We start from the raw sequence: 21,694 nt of genomic DNA, 5'->3' as shown, positions 1-21,694 counted from the left end.
TACGGATGTTTAGCGTAAGGCCCATGCTTTCGTACGCCTCAGTAAATACGTCGACTATGTCCTGGAGTTCAGCCTCAATGTGCACAGACGCAGGCGTCGTCCATGTACTGTAGCTCGACGACAGAGGTTGGGGTGGTCTTGAACCTGGCCTGGAGTCAGCGAAGGTTGAACAGATTCCCACTGGTTCTGTAGTTGAGTTCCACTCCAGCGGGGAGCTTGTTGACTGTGAGGTGGAGCATGGCAGCGAGGAAGATTGAGAAGAGGGTTGGGGCAATGACGCCGCCCTGTTTGACCCCGGTCCGGACGTGGATTGGGTCTGTAATGGATCCGTTGGTAAGGATCACGCATGCATGTTGTCGTGGAGCAGGCGGAGAATGGTGACTAACTTTTGGGGGCATCCGAAATGGAGGAGAACGCTCCATAGACCCTCGCAGTTGACAGTATCAAAGGCCTTTATAAGGTCGAAGGCGGCCATGTATAAGGGCTGGTGCTGTTCCCTGCATTTTTTCTGCAGCTGAAGTGCTGCAAAAATCATGTCTGTTGTGCCCTGGAGGGGACGAAATCCGCATTGTGATTCTGGCAGGAGTTCCTCAGAAAAGACAGTTGAGGAGGACTCTAGCACCGACTTTTCCAGTGGCTGGTAACAGGGAGATTCCTCTGTAGTTGCCGCAGTCGGACTTATCCCCATTTTTAAAGATGGTTAAGATTACGGCATCTCTGAGATCTCCCGGCATGTTCGCCTCACTCCAGATGAGATGAGCTCATGTGTTCGCACCAACAATGCCTCTCCGCCATACTTCAGTGCCTCAGCAGGGATTCCATCCGCTCTCGTAGCCTTGTTGTTCTTAAGCTTAAATAAGGCATAGACGGGCCATGAACTGATCTGTTCAGTGGGAGTAATTCATTTGAAAGTGCTTACTGCCATTTGAGGTCTGCAAGTATTTTTCTGGATTTTTTTTTTAAAGCTTTGGGGAAATACTGAGTTGCTTTCCAAGTACTAGAGTGAAGGAGTCTCTGGGTCAGCAGTGCATTTTCCATCCCCACCCACGGTAAGGGATACAATTCAGCAGTTTGGATTTCCCATTGGGGATTCCTCTGTTTGCAATCATGATGGAAGAGGAGGCAAACAGAAAGGAGCAAAGGAGGATAAAGCAGTATCAAAGACATATGAGGCTAAATCACAATGACCTCCCAAGAATAGGTCATGCAGATCTTAAGGGTGATTTAATGATGAACTCTGTAATTCCTACATTACAACAGTGACTACACTTCAAAAGTAGTGAAGCACTTTGGGACATGCTGGGGACGCAAAAGGCACTATATAAATGCAAATCTTTCTTTCTTTTGATGACTTTGCTTCACCTAGGTAGCCTGGGCTAAGCCATGCCATCACCTGCGCAATGAACTACAGCCCCGAACAAGAAAGAAAGTAGTCGCTTTCGAAATCAACACAGCTCTCAAGCCACAGACATTATTCCAAGCTGCACTATCACATGGTGCTACGCTCTTCAGTGGAATGATCAGTGACTCATGTTGCACCCACTGGGGAGTGTGAAACCCATTAAGATTCTGTCAAAGCGATTGTCCCAACTGGACAATCAATAGTTCTGGACATAAAGTTCATGAGCGAAGCTGATTCTGGGTTCAGTCTGTCAATCCTTGGGGGCACACCTGCAGATGGCTCTGAACTTGTCCTGTGTGTCAGGGTGCACTGCAGTTGTCAAAATTTGTCACACAATGTTGCTAAGATATCATAGGCACACTGCTGTACATTATCTGTCAACCTTCTGTGGGCTGTTCAGTGCAGTCTCAAAAGATATAATTGAAGGTCTTATTGCTCATCATCCATCTCCCTTCTGAAGGCAGGCCCAATATGACACCAATCCCCAGCTAATGCAGCAGAGGAACATCTGTGGCTGGACACCTGCAACCTTTGCTTTGGACACCATCTCCACTTGCTCCTCCCCAATGGTGATCAGGACTCCACCTGGTGCATCCTTCTCAAACTCACTATCTAAAGGATGAATTCTTGTCCTGCTAATCAATCTTTAAGACTGTTGATTCCCTTGATTTGACTGTCCATGGTGTTGCATAGAAATCGTGGCAGGTGTGTAAAATGAGGATGCGGGGCCCAAGGGCAGCATGGGCCAGCCCACACTGCAATATGTGCCGCACTGGGTCCATGCAGCAGAGCAGGTCTCCAGTTGATTGGTTTACCCTTGCCACTGGATAAAGGCCTAGCTCTGTCAAGTCCATGTGGTGGCTGATGTGCAACGGTCACAACACGTTAAAAAAATCCACGTACAGGCATCTTCCACCCCTGGAGTTCAGGACTGGAATATCGGGTCCTCCACTGAAACATCAGTGAACTCATCCCTTTTAGTGTGAAAGCAAGTCATCCTCGTTCGAGGGACCGTCTATGATGATGATTGTTATGTATTGATGTATGTATCGTCCTGGTACCTTAAATGTATAATAAGCACAATGGTACACCACAGAGGGCGCTATGGTGGGGACCTGAAAGATGCAGTATAAAAGGCTGACCACCACACCTGAGAGTCACTCTGGAGCTGTTCAATAAAGGACGAAGGTCACAACAGTTAGATTTACACCAGACCGTGTGGAGTCAGTGATTTGTGTGCTACATACACCACATTGGCGACAAGGAAGCGGACGAACTCCACGCAACCATGGCTACTCTGGGCTCGCTAAAGGATTTTACCATGGGCAATGATTGGGAGGCCTTTACGAAAAGGCTCGAGTACTACTTCACAACAAACGATCTGACGGAGGACACAGACGCACTGAAAGAGAAGCGTAAGGCGATATTGCTCTCCAGTTGTGGAGATGAAGTTTACTGTCTCGTCAGGGATTTGCTGGCACCCGGGAGCGCCAGGGACAAGTCATACGAGGAGCTGACGGAACTCATTCGTGACCAGCTGAAACCGAAGGAGAGCATCCTCATGGTCAGATACAAATTTTACCATCACTGCAGACCCGAGGGCCAGGATGTCACCAAATATGCCGCGGACCTCAGGAGACACGCGGTGCCTTGTGATTTTGGCGCACACCTTGACGAGGCGTTGCGGGACATTTTCGTTATGGGGATTGGCCACAAGGGCCTCCTTCACAAACTGCTAGCCACGGAACCCACAGTCACCCTGACAAAGGCCATCACCATCAGCCGGGCATATATGACCTTGACTTGCAGCACCAAACAAATGATCCACACAGTCTCGAACCCGGCAGGCACTGTCCACAGGATAGCGCCCGCCATGGACAAAACTGCAGAACGTGGCTCTGCCCGGGGCAGAGAGCACGGACCTCGGGGTCCTGGAATATGAGGGGGGCCAATCAAGCAGCACCATGCTGGCACTGCGGAGGAAGCCATGGGGCTCACCGGTGCAGGTTTGCGGAGTACACGTGCAATACCTGCCACCTGAAAGGCCACCTTCAGCGTATGTGTAAAAGAAATCAGACTCACCATGTGGCTGAGGAGATGGGGGATGATTCACTGTTCAGCGAGGAGCAGGCAGAAGATGATGAGTTGTTGGGACTGTATACGTGCGCAGAGAAATTTTGATAAACGGTGGATTAACCCAGCTGCACGACCCAAGCTGGTCCCGGTCACGGTGAAGCTGCGTACCTACACCAGGGAACTAATACCTCTTCTTGGCAGAGCAGAGGTGCAGGTATCCCATGGGGACGAGTCACACGGTTTACCTTTGTGGGTCGTTGCAGGCGATGGCCCGACGCTCCTCGGCTGGAGGTGGATGGGGACAGTCCGTGGGAGCTGGGAAGACTTCACCACTCCACAGGCTGCTGCTCCCCATGGTGCTGCCGTGCCCCGAGTTCCCAGAGAGCAGCGCCGACGGAGCTGGAGCTGCAGCCTCAATCCACCCACAGGCAAGCAGAGCAAGCCCCAGCCCCGGACCTCAAGCCACAGGGGATCCTGCAGCCTTAGCCCCCACAGGCAAGCAGCCCTGCAGAGGCGGGCCTAGTGGGGGTTGGGGGGGGGCGGGTGAGCCGGCGGGGCGCTGCGGGCGGGGTGCGAGGGATCCAGGTTGGCCGGCGGATCGGAGGGGCCCACGCAGCTGGAGGTCGGCGGCCACGACGGCCGCAGAGGGGGCTGCAAGTGCGGCGGCTGGAGAGGCCACAACGGCCGCAGTGGCAGCGGCTACTGTGGCCGCCGGAGAAGCGATGACGACGGCCGCAGGAGAGGCGGCAAGTCAGGTGGCAGCGGGAGGAGCGGAGAGGAGCGGAGGCTGCGGCGGCGGAGGGCATCCGGAGCGGCGGAGAACAAGATGGCGGCGGCCTCGTGTCCAGAACAGCAGAGCATCAAAGATGGCGGCGCCCAAGGAGAAGTCTCGTGGAATCCTGCTGCATCAAAGATGGCGCCTTAAACAGGAAATGCACCCGGGAGTCTTAAAAGGGCCTTACCACGTGGTGGTCCCCACAAAGTGACTTCTGTAAGGCAAGAGCAAGTCTAAAATGAGCTATGTTAATGTGAGATGACGGATTTATAATAAGAATTACTATTTTAATGCTGAATGTGTCATGTATTCAACCTGCATTGTAACCCAGGTATAATCTGACCTAAGTTGTACACTGTGAGAACAATGGCCACTAGGTGGTGAACTTGTGGGAGACACTCCTAACCTGGACCTTCAGATATAAAAGGGGAAGCTCCATCCATTTCCATCACTTGAGCACGAAGGAATAAAGGACAGGTCACAGACTGACCTTCTCTCAAGCATGGGCCTCGTGTGCATTTATACTGTGTAGTAAGGACCTATCAGAATGGTCACTGTGTTTGTGTAAAATAATGGATATGAAGTACAATTCATGATGAGCTAATAAGGAAATCAGGGATCTGTTACCAGTTAATAACTATTTAATGTAACTGCTCAGTGTACCCGCAACCTGTTGACGCAACATCTGTACCAGATAACATGTACCATACAAACGCACTGTCGATGCATACCTGCCTTCCGTTGGACAAACAAGGTCGAGATCCCCTGCAACGGCTTCGGGACTGGGGGGGTGGGGCGAAGTGAGATGTCATGTATCGATGTGTGTATCGTCCTGCGTCCTGGAGTGGAAGTGAGATGTTATGTATTGATGTGTGTATTGTCCGGGTACCTTAAATGTATAATACGCACAATGGTACACCACAGAGGGCACTGTGGTGGGAGACCTGAAAGTACCTGCAAGAGGCAGTATAAAAGGCTGACCACCACACCTGAGAGTCACTCTGGAGCTGTTCAATAAAGGACAAAGATCACAGCAGTTAGATGAACACCAGATCATGTGGAGTCAGTGATTTGTGTGCTACCTACACCACAATGATTATCGAAAAGACTGAGGTGCTTGGATCTGTGTTGTGAATTGTGCCTGGTTGAATGCACCACGCAACATGTGGTGAAGTGCTCAGGTTGTGGGTGCCTCCAGGTCCTGGAAACTCATCTTGGGAAACCCCGAGAGTAAGATTTAAAAAAATGTTACAATGGTCTCTGGGTAGATTGTATTCCAACATAGGTAATGTGACACGATATTGTGTGCCAGGCTGTCCATGGACAAACTATACTTTTGTGCTTCTAAAGAAGAGCAAATAAGAGAATACTTGTTTTGCACTGCCACCATGCTTCCAAATTCCTTCCATAGACTGTGGCCCAAAGATGCCTGCTGCAATCTCCTGCAAATGTGACAGCTACTTGAGGTTTGCAAATGTTAGTGTGCTGCTCATGAATATGACCATCCTTCTCCTGCAATCACACACACAAGACATCCAGATGTTAGAAACTGAAAGTGCACCCAGGCAGCCACTGTTATAGCAAGTCTACATCCCTCCTTGTGCATAGAAACATAGAAAATAGGTGCAGGAGTAGGCCATTCGGCCCTTCTAGCCTGCACCGCCATTCAATGAGTTCATGGCTGAACATTCAACTTCAGTACCCCATTCCTGCTTTCTCGCCATACCCCTTGATCCCCCTAGTAGTAAGGACCTCATCTAACTCCTTTTTGAATATATTTAGTGAATTGGCCTCAACAACTTTCTGTGGTAGAGAATTCCACAGGTTCACCACTCTCTGGGTGAAGAAGTTCCTCCGCATCTCGGTCCTAAATGGCTTACCCCTTATCCTTAGACTGTGACCTCTGGTTCTGGACTTCCCCAACATTGGGAACATTCTTCCTGCATCTAACCTGTCTAACCCCGTCAGAATTTTATATGTTTCTATGAGGTCCCCTCTCATTCTTCTGAACTCCAGTGAATACAAGCCCAGTTGATCCAGTCTTTCTTGATAGGTCAGTCCCGCCATCCCGGGAATCAGTCTGGTGAACCTTCGCTGCACTCCCTCAATAGCAAGAATGTCCTTCCTCAGGTTAGGAGACCAAAACTGTACACAATACTCCAGGTGTGGCCTCACCAATGCCCTGTACAACTGTAGCAACACCTCCCTGCCCCTGTACTCAAATCCCCTTGCTATGAAGGCCAACATGCCATTTGCTTTCTTAACCGCCTGCTGCACCTGCATGCCAACCTTCAATGACTGATGTACCATGACACCCAGGTCTCTTTGCACCTCCCCTTTTCCTAATCTGTCACCATTCAGATAATAGTCTGTCTCTCTGTTTTTACCACCAAAGTGGATAACCTCACATTTATCCACATTATACTTCATCTGCCATGCATTTGCCCACTCACCTAACCTATCCAAGTCGCTCTGCAGCCTCACAGCATCCTCCTCGCAGCTCACACTGCCACCCAACTTAGTGTCATCCGCAAATTTGGAGATACTACATTTAATCCCCTCATCTAAATCATTAATGTACAGTGTAAACAGCTGGGGCCCCAGCACAGAACCTTGCGGTACCCCACTAGTCACTGCCTGCCATTCTGAAAAGTACCCATTTACTCCTACTCTTTGCTTCCTGTCTGACAACCAGTTCTCAATCCATGTCAGTACACTACCCCCAATCCCATGTGCTCTAACTTTGCACATCAATCTCTTGTGTGGGACCTTGTCGAACGCCTTCTGAAAGTCCAAATATACCACATCAACTGGTTCTCCCTTATCCACTCTACTGGAAACATCCTCAAAAAATTCCAGAAGATTTATCAAGCATGATTTCCCTTTCACAAATCCATGCTGACTTGGACCTATCATGTCACCTCTTTCCAAATGCACTGCTATGACATCCTTAATAATTAACACATTTGGCTGGTAACTGAAAGGTTGATGGCTCAAACCCAAGCAAGAATGGTAGGATAACTTTTCTAGAGGAAAAGAATTGAAAAACAGAGAAGTTGTGTTAAACTTGTATAAAACCTTGTTTGAACCACAATGGGAGGATGGCAAATATCTTGTTTCTGTGCTGTAAATTCTTTATTATAATTCAATGGTAAAATTCAGAATGCACGTCGATTCTGGCGGTATTATTGGTTCTGGACATATCTTTGTGGAAGTGGTTTGGTCCGAAGTATTTATGTGCTTCACAGCTTTTCTGCAGTAACATGTGTAGAAAAATCATTGTCACCATGTTTTGAATGGGAACTCGCTAAGAATGCTTCAGCTGACACGTGTGTTTTGTGCCACGAGTTAAATATCCCAATACGAATTGTGTGTGCAAAGGTGGGCACCCTTGCCTTAGCATCCCTCCTGACACACATATAAACTTCATTTGCCACTAAGTCCCAAGGGCCCAGGATTGTGCATTTATTTTGGAGGCAACCTCAATTCATGTAACTTCTTGTGTTTTTAGAGGAGGGTGTCCTTCCTTCTCAGTAGAGAGCTATCCTCCTTTACTCTACCTCCTGGGATGGCTGGACTGTCATATGAGGAGAGACTGGATCAACTAGGCCTTTATACACTGGAGTTTAGAAGGACGAGAGAGAATCTCATAAAAACGTATAAGATTCTGACAGGACGGGACAGGTTAGATGCGGGAAGAATGTTCCCGATGTTGGGGAAGTCCAGAACCAGGGGACACAGTCTTAGGATAAGGGGTAGGCCATTTAGGACTGAGATGAGGAGAAACTTCTTCACTCAGAGTTGTTAACCTGTGGAATTCCCTGCCGCAGAGAGCTGTTGATGCCAGTTCATTGAATATATTCAAGAGGGAGTTAGATATGGCCCTTACGGCTAAAGGGATCAAGGGGTATGGAGAGAAAGCAGGAAAGGGGTACTGAGGTGAATGATCAGCCATGATCCTATTGAATGGTGGTGCAGGCTCGAAGGGTTGAATGGCCTACTCCTGCACCTATGTTCTATGTTTCTATGACATCCAAGGCCTCATTAGTAAATGGGGAACTTTGCCTCACTCTTTGTACAGCTTTCAACCAAGAGTTCTCACAGCAGCATTATCACCACAAGCTCTTTTGCAGCAGACCAACTTCTTTGAGTCATAAAATCTCCACTGCTTTCAGGGAGAGCCATAGTCTTTAAGAGCTACTGCCCTGACAGATTTTCCATGCCCCTACACGCCCACCCACATCAGCCAACCAAATAGTGACTAAGCTCCCAGCATTTGTTTTTCATATACAGGGAGCTGATTAAAATTAGGCTAACTTCACAAAATCCTACATGCCCAAGTCTCTCTATAGGATGCATAAGCACATTAGCACTGCTGCTCCCAACTTTGCATCGATCCCCAAACTGGGGCTCACAAGATACTTAGGACTAGATAAGGAGATAAAATAAAAAGGAAACACTGCAAATGCTGAAAGCCTGAAATAAAAACTGAAAATTATAGAATTACACAGCACGACAGCCCGGATCTGTTCTCCCTATCCCCATAATTAATGCGCCATGAACATAACTGTTAGGAATGCACAGCTTTGAAGTGTAATTTCTCAGAACATAATTTTGTTAATTATGGTGAAAGGCAGGCTTTCTTCAATTTTTGTTTAAGAGGAGTTTTGGGACCCAAGTTTTCTTAAATGGGCATACTAAGGGAATATAAATGGACTCGAGCCAGTGCGTCTAACCTGGCCAAAGGTTTAATTATTCGGAATCTAATATGGCAGTATGAAGTTAATGCAAAATTACATGGTCTATCTTCATACATCTCCACAGGGGAGTTCATACATGGGTCAGAAGAAATGTAATAAGTGACATAATACTAGTTCAAATTTATTAAGCTTAAGGGGTTGGAAGCAGGAATTCTGAATCTTAGTCGACGGACTCTGACAAAGTCTAAGTAATTACTGAATAATAATGATTATGCTCTCGGAGCTTTTGCAGTTTTATGCATTACCATTCACACCTCTTTTGATATAAAAATCAGTTGTAAAGCAGGCAGAAAAGAGAATTATTGACTGCTTTAAATCCTAGATCCCCTGTGTTGAGTTGCATTGCTCAAATGTAGTTTAAACCATTAGGCGTTTCCACTGTAATGGTGTCCATCTCCTCTACATATATGTGTGAGAAACATACTTTTTCAAACTGTGCTCTCTGGTCCCACAAGGTCATCTAATTTCTGTCTGTATGTCAACAGGGTTCTGAACTTTTCTGTACTTGCTGACTGACTAAGATGCTATTTTTGTTGCTTACCTCAAAGTACAAGAATTGTTAAACTCTCAGCTAGTTTGTTTACTTGAAAATAAATAGCTGGACCATTAAATAAGTTGCACTGCATAAATCATAGGTCGGACTGCTGAAACTTAGTTCTGGCAAAAGTATCCTAACTTGGTGGGTGAACTGGAATTTGCATCATTCATATGCAATAACTCTTCTTGAAGACTACCAAGAGACGAAGGTGACTTCCATCCAAAAGTCCTGTTGCTTATTAGATTCTGTAGGAAATACATTAGCACCTTGTGGACAGATTTAATTATATAGTGCTGTTTTAAGAGCTTGTGTCTTTTGGATTGTGTATTATTTAACCTGTAAATAACTCTTAACCTATATGCATTGGTCTGACATGCTATTTCGAGCCTTTGAAAGTGATGGGCGAAAGCAGTGGGCATCCCACAGTATATGATGATTAGGGGTTCATTGTTAAATCAGGGCATGCTATCCCATAGATGGTGAATGGAATATAGGTTGCTATCTAATCATGAACACAAAAGAAATGTGGTGGGTAAAAAAACTTGTACTTGAGAGGGCAGTTTTCATTAGCACAATTGGTTTCAAATTGACTGACCTGAACTTATAATGGATCTAAATTTCTTTAAACAGCACGGATGCTGTTGCGTTCAAGTTGAGAAAGAAGCTCAGCACATACAGCTGTGCATTACAAACAGTCTGACCAATTATAATTTATTAACTGGACATTAACAACTGTCCTCGCCCTCTATATTTGAACAAGAAAGCTTCGGAGTTCAATCCTTAGAGGTTTTCTCTCTATACTAAGCAACACAGCTCTACAGATAGAAAATATTGAACCTCTGTATAGAGGAAGTAAGCTAAAGTTTAGAATTCACACAAGTTTAAGAAACAAGATGCTTTCAATTATACAATACAGCAACAGTTGGAATAAAACTACTCCATTGTTTTAAACTATGGAACATGATACTTATACTAGCTTGCATACAAATTTAATATCCAGCAGACATTTCATATGAAAATCTTTTTTTCCCCACAAATGGCACTAATCAGCACTAGATTCAAAGGTGCAATTGTCTGGAGTGTTAGGGCAATGTGAATCTGAAATCTAGCCAGATAACGCTGCAGGGTAAAAACATAGTTGCAATCTTCTGGCCAATATATGCCCGAGTGAAAACTTTTCTAACTTTCAATGGAAGTCTGTTTGGATTTGTTTACTGATTTTTTTTAATAAAGTACTGCTGGTGGCCAGTGCTAAACCACCCACATTCAGAGGTGGATTCAGATGGGTAAATCAGGAAATCTAACTCTCCCTTTAAGAGACTTTTTATCCTGCATTGCATGACTGACGATTTCTGTGGCTTTTCTGGAGCAATCTCACGTGGTGAATCCTCTGTCCTTTCTAAGGTAGGCAGCAAAAAGTAAATGAGTTTTCAGCAGGACCTGGATTAACCTAAAGAGATGATGTGTCACTGAGAGGCAGAAGAACCAGAATTTTTCATTATTTATATTTCTATGTTTTGCATTTCACAATGAAAACATTAGTTTTGGTCTGAATTGCATCAAGCTTGAATTAAAACTGCTTCTCCTTAAGAACATACATAAAAGATGATAAGTTTCTATAGTTCAGTACTAGACATAATTCTGTGCAGGATCTGAATCGGTGTTGTAATGCTACATCCATAGGAATAACACTGCTGCCTTCATCCAGTACATTCTGGGTAATACTCCACAGTCTAGTCATGACTCCATATGGTCCAAGTTTTGTTGCACAATTTTGGCTCAAGAAAATCAAGTAATAAAAATACAATCAATGCATACTGAATTAAATAGTCTTTTGCTAGATTTTCCCTTTTGGGTATTCAATGCATTCCATTGAAAGTACAAAAAGTTCATTTGCCAAAGCCATTTGGCACCTCTTGCTGTCTAGGCAACCACATGACCAGTATGGCAAATGACTGGACAGCTGGCATTGCTTTGTGGAATCACACACCAGTGTAAATTATTGCATTCAGGAGAGGAGAAACGGAAAATAATGGAGAAATGAGCAAAATAAATTTGTTACCTGTTGTTGAAATGCATGCATTTCTTTTTCAAACAGGCTGATTTTATTTTAGAATTGGCCCATATTTTTACAGAATTGGGAAAAAAAAACCCTGTCCCTTTAGACAATATTTCCCATTAAGGGAAACATTTCAAATATGAAAATCTCCTCCGACGATACCAGTCTAAGCTGATAAATGGGTTCATAAATGTAAAAGCGGTAGACAGTGGAAAAAGAATGAGCTGTACCAAACCGAATACCCACAAATGGCCCAAGAGAGCTGGTGGGCAGTGGTTTTTGGTATTTCAAAAACATCCAAATGCATTCCCAGATTTTGAATGCAAGCAGCACAGGAGATTCTTTCTATTTTCTACCTTCTGATGTTTTCTTGCCATTAAGGAGCTTGACCCACATATTAGGCTCGACATAGGTGGCTGTCACTGATGGCTCGACATAGGTGGTTGTACTAATCCCTCAAGTGCAATAGAGTAAAGAAATTCCTGGCTCAAGCCTTTCTTTTTCCTCTATTTTGGCAAATCTGGATTGAGAATGAGTTCCTTCATCATGGTGTTTGGATTTGTGCAAGTTCTTGCCTAATCGCTTGAATATTGAAGTGATCATTAATGCCAAAACAATGATCTTAGGGTACAGTATTTTTGGCAGATATGTAGAATTAATGTTTCATGTTTCTCATCTGTTTTTTATCTATATATGGGAAAATGAATAATTATGGGCTAATTTTGTACACTTCATGGGTATGGGCAATTTGAAGAATTCCCATTTCTGCCATACTGGATTTTCAGAGTTTACTGAAAGCTAGGGCCTCCTCTTTTTAAGAATTGTTTTTGAATAATGCAAATTTGGGCACCAATGGGTAGCATTGGTTAAGACCATTTATTGCATGAAAGGTGTTAGTCCTCTGATGGCTAAGTATCACTTGCTGTGGCATTGAGCCACAAAGACCAGGAAGACATCAGGTTCCAATCATAGCTTGTCCTGAACTACTCATCTCATTTCAGTTGAGCTAGGGTGGTTGCAGCAGTACTCCAACTCCAGATATACCAGTAAAAATAAAATCTATCAATGGATTAGTGCTCGAAATAAGAAAAAAATACATTGTACATACATGAATATCCATGTGTACAGACATCAGGTGAGAAGATGATTGGGCTTGGATGTATACTGCCTCCAGTTGAAGAGTGCATTGACAGTCACATCTAGAATCACATGTGAAGGTTGATCACTTGAGTAAGGTACAAGATACTGCATTTGGACAGTGAGTCAGCACGTCACGAAAACAGAAAATAAAAATGGTAGAATATTATAAAATAAAAAGTTTTCTGCAATTGACAGAAATTGTTGAGCCAGAAGTTGTCATTCATTTAGTTTCTGATTACTCAAATAATTCCTGAAGATCAAAAATGAATGAAAATGGAATTTCCCTCCCTCGCTTTAGAAGGAAATATACCTGAAAATAATCGAGAGAGATTGTTATATGAAAGTAGCAAGATGTACGTTGGATTAAACTCAAAGAAACTGGTATCTTTCATGATTTCTCCATTGCATTCCCTGTGATTGTGAAGAAAACCAATAAGCAAGTAATTCTGAGGCTCATGCTGCAGTTCCCTATCACCTGATCACTGTGTACCAATATACTTTCAGGATCGATTGAAGAGATTCGAGTATGAGAAAGCTGGTTATTTAAAACATTTATTTAAAACTGAAATCCAGTTGCTAGGCTTTTAACTTCGAGTATCAGTAAGTAAATCTGCATTGGCATTTACAAGGGTTCCAATATTTTTAATGGGAACAGGCTAGTTAGTTTTGGCTTGATCAGTTCGGGGAGAGAAAAATCAATGATGGTGGAGCCAGAGAATGAAACATTTCCGCACTTCAATCCCAGTGACAATGGCATGTGCTCTTCGGCTATTCAATGTAAGGAGCAGCAAAGGTTTGGCCCAGCCCTTCATTTCCCACCCCTGCTATGCCAGTTAATTCTCAGAGCTGAAACTGCTGAATTTCAGCAATGTTTGGAGTGCTGTCATGCTGTGTTATCATAAACCCATATTTAGTATGAGGATCCTTGGAAGTGTCAAGTGTCTTCTTCCTTTGTCTTGAATGCACAGCATTCATTTACTGCTGGAGACTGCGCTGAAATTCATTGTCTTGCAATTTGTAGAAGATGGCAATGGAGAGCTATTTTTGCTTGCATCAAGTGAAGTTTTCACAACCAGATGGGCAGCATCTTCCTTAAGATGATTGATGTTTTTTGTATCTTATCACAGATTGATTTCAACTTGGACACAAGCTGAAAATAGTGGAGTCATCAACAGAATATTCAGAGAACAACATAAATCAGTGGCACAATCTAAAATGATAATCTTTGTTGCAGAGGCTGGAGCTAGTCGAACTTACACCAGGATAAGGTACACCTGTAGGGCTCAATTTTCTTGGATCGTTTGCGCCACTTTTTTTGGCGTATTTATTTTTCTCAAAGTTTCCCCCTGCGATCTGCACCGGCGTAACTGACTTAGTTACAATTTTTCTAGGCCAGTTTTCTTCGACTTAGGCATTCCTTCATGTCTGTGCCGGTTTTTCAAATTTTTTGCAATTTTGCCAACATTTTTTCCTCCCAGTTTGTTAGATATATTCAAGAGTGAGTTAGATATGGCCCTTATGGCTAAAGGGATCAAGGGGTATGGAGAGAAAGCAGGAAAGGGGAACTGAGGAAATGACCAGCCATGATCTTATTGAATGGCGGTGCAGGCTCGAATGGCCTACTCTGCACCTATTTTCTATGTTTCTCTCCTCCACCTTATTCGAAGACCGCCCGTTGCGCTTGGACTTGACACTCCACCACCCCTGCCCGCAGGCAATGGCGCAGTGTTTCTGGGCTTGGCACCAAGCTTATTCTTTCTAAGATCTTGGGTACTGCGTACCTCGCAAGGGGGAGGGGGGGGGAAGAGAGAGTGGGTGGGAGAGAGAGAGGGGGCGGGAAAGAGAGAGAGAGAGAGAGGGGGCGGGAAAGAGAGAGAGAGAGAGAGAGAGAGAGAGGGGGCGGGAAAGAGAGAGCGAGAGAGGGGGCGGCAAAGAGAGAGAGAGAGAGAGAGAGGGCGCGGCAAAGAGAGAGAGAGAGAGGGGGCGGCAAAGAGAGAGAGAGAGAGGGGGCGGCAAAGAGAGAGAGAGAGAGGGGGCAGCAAAGAGAGAGAGAGAGAGAGGGGGCGGCAAAGAGAGAGGGGGCGGCAAAAAGAGAGAGAGAGAGAGAGAGGGGGCGGCAAAGAGAGAGAGAGAGAGGGGGCGGCAAAGAGAGAGAGAGAGAGAGAGGGTCGGCAAAGAGAGAGAGAGAGGGGGCGGCAAAGAGAGAGAGAGAGAGAGAGAGAGAGGGGGCGGGAAAGAGAGAGAGAGAGAGAGAGAGAGAGGGGGCGGGAAAGAGAGAGAAAGAGAGAGGGGGGACGGGGGGAAAAGAGCGTGTGGGGGGGAAAAGAGCGTGTGGGGGGGGAAAAGAGCGTGTGGGGGGGGGAAAGAGCGTGTGGGGGGGGGAAAGAGCGTGTGGGGGGGAAAAGAGCGTGTGGGGGGGGGAAAAGAGCGTGTGGGGGGGGGAAAAGAGCGTGTGGGGGGGGAAAGAGCGTGTGGGGGGGGGAAAAGAGCGTGTGGGGGGGGGAAAGAGCGTGTGGGGGGGGGAAAGAGCGTGTGGGGGGGAAAGAGCGTGTGGGGGGGAAAAGAGCGTGTGGGGGGGGAAAGAGCGTGTGGGGGGGGAAAAGAGCGTGTGGGGGGGGAAAAGAGCGTGTGGGGGGGGAAAAGAGCGTGTGGGGGGGGAAAAGAGCGTGTGGGGGGGGGAAAAGAGCGTGTGGGGGGGGAATAGAGCGTGTGGGGGGGGGGGAAAGAGCGTGTGGGGGGGGAAAAGAGCGTGTGGGGGGGGAAAAGAGCGTGTGGGGGGGGAAAAGAGCGTGTGGGGGGGGAAAAGAGCGTGTGGGGGGGGAAAAGAGCGTGTGGGGGGGGAAAAGAGCGTGTGGGGGGGGAAGAGTGTGGGTGGGGGGAAGAGTGGTGGGGGTGGGAAGAGTGGGGGGGGTGGGAAGAGTGGGGGGGGTGGGAAGAGTGGGGGGGGTAAGTTTGGGGGGGGGGAGTAAGTGTGGGGGGGGGAGTAAGTGTGGGGGGGGAGTAAGTGTGGGGGGAGTAAGTGTGGGGGGGGTAGTGTGGGGGGGCGTTGTGGGAGGGGGAGCGGGAGGGTGCGGGGGGGAGAGTGTGAGGAGGGTGGGGGGAATGTGGGGGGGTGTGGGGAGGGAAGTGGGGGGATGTGGGGCGGTGAAGTGGGGCGGTGAAGTGGGGCGGTGAAGTGGGGCGGTGAAGTGGGGCGGTGAAGTGGGGCGGTGAAGTGGGGCGGGACATGGGGTGGGAGGAAGTGTGGGGGGGCGTAGGGGGGCAGTGTGGAGGGGGGCAAAGAGTGGGGGGGTGTGTGGGGGGGAGGGGAAGTGTGGGGGGGGCAAGTGTGGGGGGGGGAAGTGTGGGTGGGGAAGTGTGGGGGGGGAAGTGTGGGGGGGGCGAGTGTGGGGGGTAGATGTGGGGGGGAGATGTGGGGGGGAGAGTGTGGGGGGGAGAGTGTGGGGGGGAGAGTGTGGGGGGGAAGAGTGTGGGGGGAAGAGTGTGGGGGGGAAGAGTGTGGGGGGGAAGAGTGTGGGGGGGGGAAGAGTGTGGGGGGGAAGAGTGTGGGGGGGAAGAGTGTGGGGGGGAAGAGTGTGGGGGGGAAGAGTGTGGGGGGGAAGAGTGTGGGGGGGAAGAGTGTGGGGGGGAAGAGTGTGGGGGGGGAAGAGTGTGGGGGGAAGAGTGTGGGGGGGAAGAGTGTGGGGGGGAAGAGTGTGGGGGGGGAAGAGTGTGGGGGGGAAGAGTGTGGGGGGGAAGAGTGTGGGGGGGAAGAGTGTGGGGGGGGAAGAGTGTGGGGGGGGAAGAGTGTGGGGGGGGAAGAGTGTGGGGGGAAGAGTGTGGGGGGGAAGAGTGTGGGGGGGAAGAGTGTGGGGGGAAGAGTGTGGGGGGGAAGAGTGTGGGGGGGAAGAGTGTGGGGGGGGAAGAGTGTGGGGGGGGGAAGAGTGTGGGGGGGAAGAGTGTGGGGGGGAAGAGTGTGGGGGGGGAAGACTGTGGGGGGGAAGAGTGTGGGGGGGAAGAGTGTGGGGGGGAAGAGTGTGGGGGGGAAGAGTGTGGGGGGGATTTGTGGGGGGGGGAGTGTGGGGGGGAGAGTGTGGGGGGGGAGTGTGGGGGGGGGGGGAGTGTGGGGGGGGGGAGTGTGGGGGGGAGGGGGGAGGGGGGAGTGTGGGGGGGGGGAGTGTGGGGGGGGGAGTGTGGGGGGGGGGCGTGTGGGGGGGGAGTGTGGGGGGGAGTGGGGGGGCGGGGGGGGAAGAGTGTGGGGGGTGGGGAAGTGTGTGGGGGGCGGGAGGGGAGTGTGGGGGGCGGGAGGGGAGTGTGGGGGGCGGGAGGGGAGTGTGGGGGCGGGAGGGGAGTGTGGGGGGGGGTTGTAGGAGGGGGAATGGGGCGGGAAAAGAGTGTGAGTAGGGTGGGGGGAGTGTGGGGGGGGTTGTGGGAGGGGGAGTGGGGGGGGGAAGAGTGTGAGAAGGGTGGGGGGAGTGTGGGTGGGGCGTGGGGGGGGGGAGAACGTGAGGGGGAGGGAAGAGCGTGGGGGGGGGGAGAGCATGGGGGGGGGAAAGAGCGTGGGGGGGGGAAAAGAGCGTGGGGGGGAAGAGTGTGGGGGGGAAGAGTGTGGGGGGGAAGAGTGTGGGGGGGAAGAGTGTGGGGGGGGAAGAGTGTGGGGGGAAGAGTGTGGGGGGGAAGAGTGTGGGGGGGGAAGAGTGTGGGGGGGGAAGAGTGTGGGGGGGAAGAGTGTGGGGGGGAAGAGTGTGGGGGGGAAGAGTGTGGGGGGGAAGAGTGTGGGGGGGAAGAGTGTGGGGGGGGAAGAGTGTGGGGGGGAAGAGTGTGGGGGGGAAGAGTGTGGGGGGGAAGAGTGTGGGGGGGGAAGAGTGTGGGGGGGAAGAGTGTGGGGGGGAAGAGTGTGGGGGGGAAGAGTGTGGGGGGGGAAGAGTGTGGGGGGGGAAGAGTGTGGGGGGGAAGAGTGTGGGGGGGGAAGAGTGTGGGGGGGAAGAGTGGGGGGGGAAGAGTGTGGGGGGGAAGAGTGTGGGGGGGAAGAGTGTGGGGGGGAAGAGTGTGGGGGGGAAGAGTGTGGGGGGGGATTTGTGGGGGGGGAGTGTGGGGGGGAGAGTGTGGGGGGGGAGTGTGGGGGGGGGGGAGTGTGGGGGGGGGGAGTGTGGGGGGGAGGTGTGGGGGGAAGTGTGGGGGGGGGGCGCGGTGGGGGGGGAGTGTGGGGGGGGAGAGGGGGGCGGGGGGGGAAGAGTGTGGGGGGTGGGGAAGTGTGTGGGGGGCAGGAGGGGAGTGTGGGGGCGGGAGGGGGAATGGGGCGGGAAAAGAGTGTGAGTAGGGTGGGGGGAGTGTGGGGGGGGTTGTGGGAGGGGGAGTGGGGGGGGGAAGAGTGTGAGAAGGGTGGGGGGAGTGTGGGTGGGGCGTGGGGGGGGGGAGAACGTGAGGGGGAGGGAAGAGCGTGGGGGGGGGGAGCGTGGGGGAAAGAGCGTGGGGGGGAAAAGAGCGTGGGGGGAGAGCGTGGGGGGAGGAAAAGAGCGTGTGGGGGGGAAAAGAGCGTGTGGGGGGGGAAAAGAGCGTGTGGGGGGGGAAAAGAGCGTGTGGGGGGGGAAAAGAGCGTGTGGGGGGGAAAAGAGCGTGGCGGGGGGAAAGAGCGTGGGGGGGGGAAGAGCGTGGGGGGGAAGAGCGTGGGGGGGAAGAGCGTCGGGGGGGAAGAGTGTGGGGGGGAGGAGTGTGGGGGGGATGAAGAGTGTGGGGGGGGTGAAGAGTGTGGGGGGGGTGAAGAGTGTGGGGGGGTGAAGAGTGTGGGGGGGGGGGTGAAGAGTGTGGGGGGGGGGGTGAAGAGTGTGGGGGGGTGAAGAGTGTGGGGGGGGTGAAGAGTGTGGGGGGGTGAAGAGTGTGGGGGGGGTGAAGAGTGTGGGGGGGTGAAGAGTGTGAGGGGGGTGAAGAGTGTGGGGGGGGTGAAGAGTGTGGGGAGGGTGAAGAGTGTGGGGGGGTGAAGAGTGTGGGGGGGTGAAGAGTGTGGGGGGGTGAAGAGTGTGGGGGGGGAAGAGTGGGGGGGGGAGAGTGGGGGGGGGAGAGTGGGGGGGGGAGAGTGGGGGGGGGAGAGATGTGGGGGGGGTGACGTGTGGGGGTGGTAAGTGTGGGGGGGGGGGAGTTTGGGAGGGGGGGAGTGTGGGGGGGGAAGTGTGGGGGTGGAATGTGGGGGGGGGGGAGTGTGGTGGGGGGGAGGGGAGTGTGGTGGGGAGGGAGTGTGGGGGGGGAAGAGTGTGGGTGGGGGAGAGTGTGTGGGGGGGAAGAGTGTGGGGGGGGGAAGTGTGGGGGTGGAATGTGTGGGGGTGGAATGTGGGGGAGTGTGGTGGGGGGAGGGGGAGTGTGGTGGGGGGGGGGAGTGTGGTGGTGGGGGGAGTGTGGGGAGAGTGTGTGGGGGGGGAGAGTGTGTGGGGGGGAGAGTGTGGAGGGGAGAGTGTGGGGCGGAGAGTGTGGGGGGGAGAGTGTGGGGGGGAGAGTGGGGGCGGAGTGTGGGGGGGGAGAGTGTGGGGGGGAGAGTGTGGGGGGGAGAGTGTGGGGGGGAGAGTGTGGGGGGGAGAGTGTGGGGGGGAGAGTGTGGGGGGGAGAGTGTGGGGGGAGAGTGTGGGGGGGAGAGTGTGGGGGGGAGAGTGTGGGGGGGGGAAGAGTGTGGGGGGAAGAGTGTGGGGGGGGGAAGAGTGTCAGGGGGGAAGAGTGTGGGGGGGAGAGTGTGGGGGGGAAGAGCGTGGGGGGGGAAGAGTGTGGGGGGGGAAGAGTGTGGGGGGGGAAGAGTGTGGGGGGGAAGAGTGTGGGGGGGAAGAGTGTGGGGGGGAGGGAGTGTGGGGGGAGGAGTGTGGGGGGGGAGAGTGTGGGGGGGAGAGTGTGGGGCGGGGAGTGTGGGGGGGGGAATGTGGGGGGGGGAGTGCGGGGGGGGTGGGGGGGGGGAGTGTGGGGGGAGGGGGATTTGTGGGGCGGGAGTGTGGGGGGGAGTGTGGGGGGGGAGTGTGGGGGGGGAGTGTGGGGGTGGGGTGGGGAGTGTGGGGGGGGGAGTGTGGTGGGGGGGAGTGTGGGGGGGTGTGTGGGGGGGGGGAGTGTGGGGGGGGGAGTTTGGGGGGGGGGGGGGGAGTGTGGGGGGGGGGTGTGGGGGGGGGGGAGTGTGGGGGGAAAGAGCGTGTGGGGGGGAAAGAGCGTGTGGGTGGGGGAAAGAGCGTGTGGGGGGGGAAAAGAGCGTGTGGGGGGGGGAAAGAGCGTGTGGGGGGGGAAGAGTGTGGGGGGGGAAGAGTGTGGGGGGGAAGAGTGTGGGGGGAAGAGTGTGGGGGGGAAGAGTGTGGGGGGGAGGGAGTGTGGGGGGGGAGGAGTGTGGGGGGGGAGAGTGTGGGGGGGAGAGTGTGGGGCGGGGAGTGTGGGGGGGGGAATGTGGGGGGGGGAGTGCGGGGGGGAGTGTGGGGGGGGGGAGTGTGGGGGGAGGGGGATTTGTGGGGGGGAGTGTGGGGGGGAGTGTGGGGGGGGGAGTGTGGGGGGGAGTGTGGGGGGGGGAGTGTGGGGGGGGGAGTGTGGGGGGGAGTGTGTGGGGGGGGGAGTGTGGGGGGGGGAGTGTGGGGGGGGGGGGGAGTGTGGGGGGGGGGGGGAGTGTGGGGGGGGGGGGGAGTGTGGGGGGAAAGAGCGTGTGGGGGGGAAAGAGCGTGTGGGGGGGGGAAAGAGCGTGTGGGGGGGGAAAAGAGCGTGTGGGGGGGGAAAGAGCGTGTGGGGGGGAAAAGAGCGTGGGGGGGGAAGAGCGTGGGGGGGGAAAGAGCGTGGGGGGGGGAAGAGCGTGGGGGGGGGAGGAAGAGCGTCGGGGGGGGAAGAGCGTCGGGGGGGGGAAGAGCGTCGGGGGGAAAGAGTGTCGGGGGGGAAGAATGTCGGGGGGGGAAGAGTGTCGGGGGTGGAAGAATGTCGGGGGGGGAAGAGTGTCGGGGGTGGAAGAGTGTCGGGGGGGGGGGAAGAGTGTCGGGGGGGGGAAGAGTGTCGGGGGGGAAAGAGTGTCGGGGGTGGAAGAGTGTCGGGGGGGGGAAGAGTGTCGGGGGGGAAAGAGTGTCGGGGGGGAAGAATGTCGGGGGGGGAAGAGTGTCGGGGGTGGAAGAGTGTCGGGGGGGGGGGAAGAGTGTCGGGGGGGGGAAGAGTGTCGGGGGGGGAAGAGTGTCGGGGGGGGGAAGAGTGTCGGGGGGGGGAAAGAGTGTCGGGGGGGGAAGAGTGTCGGGGGCGGGAAAGAGTGTCGGGGGGGGGAAGAGTGTCGGGGGGGGGAAGAGTGTCGGGGGGGGGAAGAGTGTCGGGGGGGGGAAGAGTGTCGGGGGGGGGAAGAGTGTCGGGGGGGGGAAGAGTGTCGGGGGGGGAAGAGTGTCGGGGGGGGGGAAGAGTGTCGGGGGGGGAAGAGTGTCGGGGGGGAAGAGTGTGGGGGGGGTGAAGAGTGTGGGGGGGGTGAAGAGTGTGGGGGGGGTGAAGAGTGTGGGGGTGGGTGAAGAGTGTGGGGGGGGTGAAGAGTGTGGGGGGGGTGAAGAGTGTGGGGGGGGTGAAGAGTGTGGGGGGGGGTGAAGAGTGTGGGGGGGTGAAGAGTGTGGGGGGGGAAGAGTGTGGGGGGGGAAGAGTGTGGGGGGGAAGAGTGTGGGGGGGAAGAGTGTGGGGGGGAGGGAGTGTGGGGGGAGGGAGTGTGGGGGGGGAGAGTGTGGAGGGGAGAGTGTGGGGCGGAGAGTGTGGGGGGGGGAGAGTGTGGGGGGGAGAGTGGGGGCGGAGTGTGGGGGGGGAGAGTGTGGGGGGGAGAGGTGTGGGGGGGAGAGTGTGGGGGGGAGAGTGTGGGGGGGAGAGTGTGGGGGGGAGAGTGTGGGGGGGAGAGTGGGGGGGGGAGAGTGGGGGGGAGAGATGTGGGGGGGGTGACGTGTGGGGGTGGTAAGTGTGGGGGGGGGGGAGTTTGGGAGGGGGGGGGGAGTGTGGGGGGGGAAGTGTG

The sequence above is a fragment of the Pristiophorus japonicus genome, chromosome 8, assembly GCF_044704955.1.
Source record: "Pristiophorus japonicus isolate sPriJap1 chromosome 8, sPriJap1.hap1, whole genome shotgun sequence".
Lineage (NCBI taxonomy): Eukaryota > Metazoa > Chordata > Chondrichthyes > Pristiophoridae > Pristiophorus > Pristiophorus japonicus.
The sequence above is the reverse complement of the archived record's forward strand: the minus strand, read 5'-3'. Positions refer to the sequence as shown.